Below are 6,513 nucleotides of genomic sequence, written 5' to 3'. Positions count from 1 at the left end.
TGGGAGGGAACTGGGATGTAGTGGGACATACTGGGAGTGAACTGTGAAGTACTGGGATGTACTTAGAGGGAAGTGGGAGGGAACTTGAATGTAGTGGGAGGGTACTGGGATTTACTTGGAGGAAAGTGGCATGGAACTGGGAGTGAACTGTGTGTGAACTGTGAGGGAACTGGGATGTACTGTGAGGGAACTGGGATGTACTGGGACGTACTGGGACAGACTGGGAGGGATCTGGGATGTACTGGGAGGGATCGGGGATGTACTGGGAGGCACTACAATGTGCGGGGATGCCCTGGGATGTACTGTGGAGGAACTAGGATGTACAGGCTTGTACTGGGTTGTACCGGGTGGAACTGGCAGGGATTTGGGATGTACCAGGATCTACTGGGATGTACTGGGATGTACTGGGAGGTAACTGTTATGTACTGGGAAGGAACAGGGAGGGAACTGGGTTGTACTGGGAGGGAACTGGGACGTATTGTGAGGACACTGGGATGTACTGGTATGTACTGGGAGGGAAGTGTTATGTACTGAGGGGAACTGGGACGTACTGGGATGTACTGGGAGGGAACTGTGAAGTACTGGGATGTACTGGGAGTGAACTGGGAGGGAACTGGTATGTAGTAGGATGTACTGGGTGGGAACTGGGATGTACTGGTATGTACTGGGAGGGAACTGGTATGTACTGGGAGGGAACTGGGATGTACTGGGAGGGGATTGGGACGGACTGGGAGGGAACTGGGATGTACTGGGCTGCACTGGTAGGGAACTGGGATGTACTGGGAGGAAACTGGAATGTCCCAGTTGACACCCACTTCCCTCCCAATGCCTCCCAGTATATCCCAGTTTCCTCCCAGTATATCCCAGTTTCCTCCCAGTACATCCCAGTAAATCCCAGCTCGCTGCCAGTACATGCCAATACATCGCTGTACATTCCAGTTCTGTTCCTGTACATCCCAATACATCCCCGTTCCATGCCAGTAGATCCCAGTTTCCTACCAGTTCATCCCCGTACATCCCAGTTCCCTCCCGGTTCACTACCACTTCTTTCCCGGTGCCTCCCAATACATCCCAGTTCCGTCCCATTACATCCCAGTACATCCCAGTTCCCTCCCAGTACGTCCCAGTTCCCTCCCAGTACGTCCCAGTTCCCTCCCAGTACATCCCAGTTCCCTCCCAGTACTGGGAGGGACCTGGGATGTACTGGGAGGCACTACAATGTGCGGGGATGCCCTGGGATGTACTGTGGAGGAACTAGGATGTACAGGCTTGTACTGGGTTGTACCGGGTGGAACTGGCAGGGATTTGGGATGTACCAGGATCTACTGGGATGTACTGGGATGTACTGGGAGGTATCTGTTATGTACTGGGAGTGAACTGGGAGGGAACTGGGACGTACTGGTAGGGAACTGGGATGTACTGGGAGGGAACTGGGACGTACTGTGAGGACACTGGGATGTACTGTTATGTACTGGGAGGGAAGTGTTATGTACTGAGGGGAACTGGTGCGTACTGGGATGTACTGGGATAGAACTGTGAAGTACTGGGATGTACTGGGAGTGAACTGGGAGGGAACTGGTATGTAGTAGGATGTACTGGGTGGGAACTGGGATGTACCAGGATGTACTGGGATGTACTGGGAGGGAACTGGGATGTAGTGGGAGGGAACTGGGAGGGAACTGGTATGTACTGGGAGGGAACTGGGATGTACTGGGACATACTGGCAGGGAACTGGGATGTACTGGGAGGGGATTGGGATGTACTGGGAGGGAACTTGGATGTATTGGGAGGGAAGTGTTATGTACCAAGGGGGAACTGGGACGTACTGGGATGTAATAGGAGGGAACTGTGAAGTACTGGGATGTACTGTGAGGGAAGTGGGATGTACTGGGAGGGAACTTTAAAGTACTGGGATGTACTTAGAGGAAACTGGGAGGCAACTGGCATGTACTGGGATGTACTGGAATGGAACTGGGAGTGAACTGTGTGTGAACTGGGCGGGAACTGGGATGTACTGTGAGGGAACTGGGATGTACTGGGATGTACTGGGAGGGACTGGGAGGGATCTGGGATGTACTGGGCTGCACTGGTAGGGAACTGGGATGTACTGGGAGGAAACTGGAATGTCCCAGTTGACACCCACTTCCCTCCCAGTTTCCTCCCAGTATATCCCAGTTTCCTCCCAGTATATCCCAGTTTCCTCCCAGTACATCCCAGTAAATCCCAGTTCGCTCCCAGTACATCCCAGTACATCGCAGTACATTCCAGTTCCGTTCCTGTCCATCCCAATACATCCCCGTTCCATGCCAGTACATCCCAGTTCCCTACCAGTTCATCCCCGTACATCCCAATTCCCTCCCGGTTCACTACCACTTCTTTCCCAGTGCCTCCCAATACATCCCAGTTCCGTCCCATTACATCCCAGTACATCCCAGTTCCCTCCCAGTACGTCCCAGTTCCCTCCCAGTACATCCCAGGTCCCTCCCAGTACTGGGAGGGAACTGGGATGTACTGGGAGGCACTACAATGTGCGGGGATGCCCTGGGATGTACTGTGGAGGAACTAGGATGTACAGGCTTGTACTGGGTTGTACCGGGTGGAACTGGCATGGATTTGGGATGTACCAGGATCTACTGGGATGTACTGGGATGTACTGGGAGGTATCTGTTATGTACTGGGAGTGAACTGGGAGTGAACTGGGATGTACTGGGACGGACTGGGAGGGAACTGGGACGGACTGGGATGCACTGGTAGGGAACTGGGATGTACTGGGAGGAAACTGGAATGTCCCAGTTGACACCCACTTTCCTCCCAGTTTCCTCCCAGTATATCCCAGTTTCCTCCCAGTACATCCCAGTAAATCCCAGTTTGCTCCCAGTACATCGCAGTACATTCCAGTTCCGTTCCTGTACATCCCAATACATCCCCGTTCCATGCCAGTACATCCCAGTTCCCTACCAGTTCATCCCCGTACATCCCAATTCCCTCCCGGTTCGCTACCACTTCTTTCCCAGTGCCTCCCAATACATCCCAGTTCCGTCCCATTACATCCCAGTACATCCCAGGTCCCTCCCAGTACATCCCAGGTCCCTCCCAGTACATCCCAGTTCCCTCCCAGTTAATCCCAGGTCCCTCCCAGTACTGGGAGGGAACTGGGATGTACTGGGAGGCACTACAATGTGCGGGGATGCCCTGGGATGTACTGTGGAGGAACTAGGATGTACAGGCTTGTACTGGGTTGTACCGGGTGGAACTGGCAGGGATTTGGGATGTACCAGGATCTACTGGGATGTACTCGGATGTACTGGGAGGTAACTGTTATGTACTGGGAGTGAACTGGTAGGGAACTGGGACGTACTGGTAGGGAACTGGGATGTAGTGGGAGGGAACTGGGACGTACTGTGAGGACACTGGGATGTACTGTTATGTACTGGGAGGGAAGTGTTATGTACAGAGGGGAACCGGTGCGTACTGGGATGTACTGGGATGGAACTGTGAAGTACTGGGATGTACTGGGAGTGAACTTGGAGGGAACTGGTATGTGGTAGGATGTACTGGGTGGGAACTGGGATGTACCAGGATGTACCAGGATGTACTGGGAGGGAACTGGTATGTAGTGGGAGGGAACTGGGATGTACTGGGACATACTGGCAGGGAACTGGGATGTACTGGGAGGGGATTGGGACGGACTGGGAGGGAACTGGGATGTACTGGGCTGCACTGGTAGGGAACTGGGATGTACTGGGAGGAAACTGGAATGTGCCAGTTGACACCCACTTCCCTCCCAATGCCTCCCAGTATATCCCAGTTTCCTCCCAGTATATCCCAGTTTCCTCCCAGTACATCCCAGTAAATCCCAGTTTGCTCCCAATACATCGCCGTACATTCCAGTTCCGTTCCTGTACATCCCAATACATCCCCGTTCCATGCCAGTACATCCCAGTTCCCTACCAGTTCATCCCCGTACATCCCAATTCCCTCCCGGTTCGCTACCACTTCTTTCCCAGTGCCTCCCAATACATCCCAGTTCCGTCCCATTACATCCCAGTACATCCCAGGTCCCTCCCAGTACATCCCAGGTCCCTCCCAGTTAATCCCAGGTCCCTCCCAGTACTGGGAGGGAACTGGGATGTACTGGGAGGCACTACAATGTGCGGGGATGCCCTGGGATGTACTGTGGAGGAACTAGGATGTACAGGCTTGTACTGGGTTGTACCGGGTGGAACTGGCAGGGATTTGGGATGTACCAGGATCTACTGGGATGTACTGGGATGTACTGGGAGGTAACTGTTATGTACTGGGAGTGAACTGGGAGGGAACTCGGACGCACTGGGAGGGAACTGGGACGTACTGTGAGGACACTGGGATGTACTGTTATGTACTGGGAGGGAAGTGTTATGTACAGAGGGGAACCGGTGCGTACCGGGATGTACTGGGATGGAACTGTGAAGTACTGGGATGTACTGGGAGTGAACTGGGAGGGAACTGGTATGTGGTAGGATGTACTGGGTGGGAACTGGGATGTACTGGGAGGGACTGGGAGGGAACTGGGATGTACTGGGCTGCACTGGTAGGGAACTGGGATGTACTGGGAGGAAACTGGAATGTCCCAGTTGACACCCACTTCCCTCCCAGTTTCCTCCCAGTATATCCCAGTTTCCTCCCAGTATATCCCAGTTTCCTCCCAGTACATCCCAGTAAATCCCAGTTCGCTCCCAGTACATCCCAGTACATCGCAGTACATTCCAGTTCCGTTCCTGTCCATCCCAATACATCCCCGTTCCATGCCAGTACATCCCAGTTCCCTACCAGTTCATCCCCGTACATCCCAATTCCCTCCCGGTTCGCTACCACTTCTTTCCCAGTGCCTCCCAATACATCCCAGTTCCGTCCCATTACATCCCAGTACATCCCAGTTCCCTCCCAGTACGTCCCAGTTCCCTCCCAGTACATCCCAGGTCCCTCCCAGTACTGGGAGGGAACTGGGATGTACTGGGAGGCACTACAATGTGCGGGGATGCCCTGGGATGTACTGTGGAGGAACTAGGATGTACAGGCTTGTACTGGGTTGTACCGGGTGGAACTGGCAGGGATTTGGGATGTACCAGGATCTACTGGGATGTACTGGGATGTACTGGGAGGTATCTGTTATGTACTGGGAGTGAACTGGGAGGGAACTGGGATGTACTGGGAGGGAACTGGGATGTACTGTGAGGACACTGGGATGTACTGGTATGTACTGGGAGGGATGTGTCATGTACTGAGGGGAACTGGGACGTACTGGGACGTGCTGGGAGGGAACTATGAAGTATTGGGATGTACTTAGAGGGAACTGGGATGTACTGGGAGGGAACTGGGAGTGAACTGGGAGGGAACTGTGAAGTACTGGGATGTACTTAGAGGGAACTGGTATGTACTGGGAGGGAACTGGAATGTACTGGGTGGAAAGTGTTGGGAATTGGGATTTACTGGGAGGGAACTGGGATGGACTGGGAGGGAACTGGGATGTAGTGGGACATACTGGGAGGGAACTGGGATGTACTGGGGTGTACTGGGAGGGAACTGTTATGTACCGAGGGGGAACTGGGATGTACTGGGAGGGAACTGGTATGTACTAGGAGGGAACTGGGATGTACTGGGACATACTGGCAGGGAACTGGGATGTACTGGGAGGGGATTGGGACGGACTGGGAGGGAACTGGGATGTACTGGGCTGCACTGGTAGGGAACTGGGATGTACTGGGAGGAAACTGGAATGTCCCAGTTGACACCCACTTCCCTCCCAGTGCCTCCCAGTATATCCCAGTTTCCTCCCAGTACATCCCAGTAAATCCCAGTTCGCTCCCAGTACATCCCAATACATCGCCGTACATTCCAGTTCCGTTCCTGTCCATCCCAATACATCCCCGTTCCATGCCAGTACATCCCAGTTCCCTACCAGTTCATCCCCGTACATCCCAATTCCCTCCCGGTTCGCTACCACTTCTTTCCCAGTTCCGTCCCATTACATCCCAGTTCCGTCCCATTACATCCCAGTACATCCCAGTTCCCTCCCAGTACATCCCAGCTCCCTCCCAGTACATCCCAGTTCCCTCCCAGTACTGGGAGGGACCTGGGATGTACTGGGAGGCACTACAATGTGCGGGGATGCCCTGGGATGTACTGTGGAGGAACTAGGATGTACAGGCTTGTACTGGGTTGTACCGGGTGGAACTGGCAGGGATTTGGGATGTACCAGGATCTACTGGGATGTACTGGGATGTACTGGGAGGTAACTGTTATGTACTGGGAGTGAACTGGGAGGGAACTGGGATGTACTGGGAGGAAACTGGGATGTACTGTGAGGGAACTGGGACGTGCTGTGAGGACACTGGGATGTACTGTTATGTACTGGGAGGGAAGTGTTATGTACTGAGGGGAACTGGGACGTACTGGGATGTACTGGGAGGGAACTGTGAAGTACTGGGATGTACTGGGAGTGAACTGGGAGGGAACTGGTATGTAGTAGGATGT

This window comes from Phalacrocorax aristotelis, unplaced genomic scaffold (genome assembly GCF_949628215.1).
Source record: "Phalacrocorax aristotelis unplaced genomic scaffold, bGulAri2.1 scaffold_176, whole genome shotgun sequence".
Taxonomy (NCBI): Eukaryota; Metazoa; Chordata; class Aves; order Suliformes; family Phalacrocoracidae; genus Phalacrocorax; species Phalacrocorax aristotelis.
Note: the sequence above shows the minus strand (reverse complement) of the source record.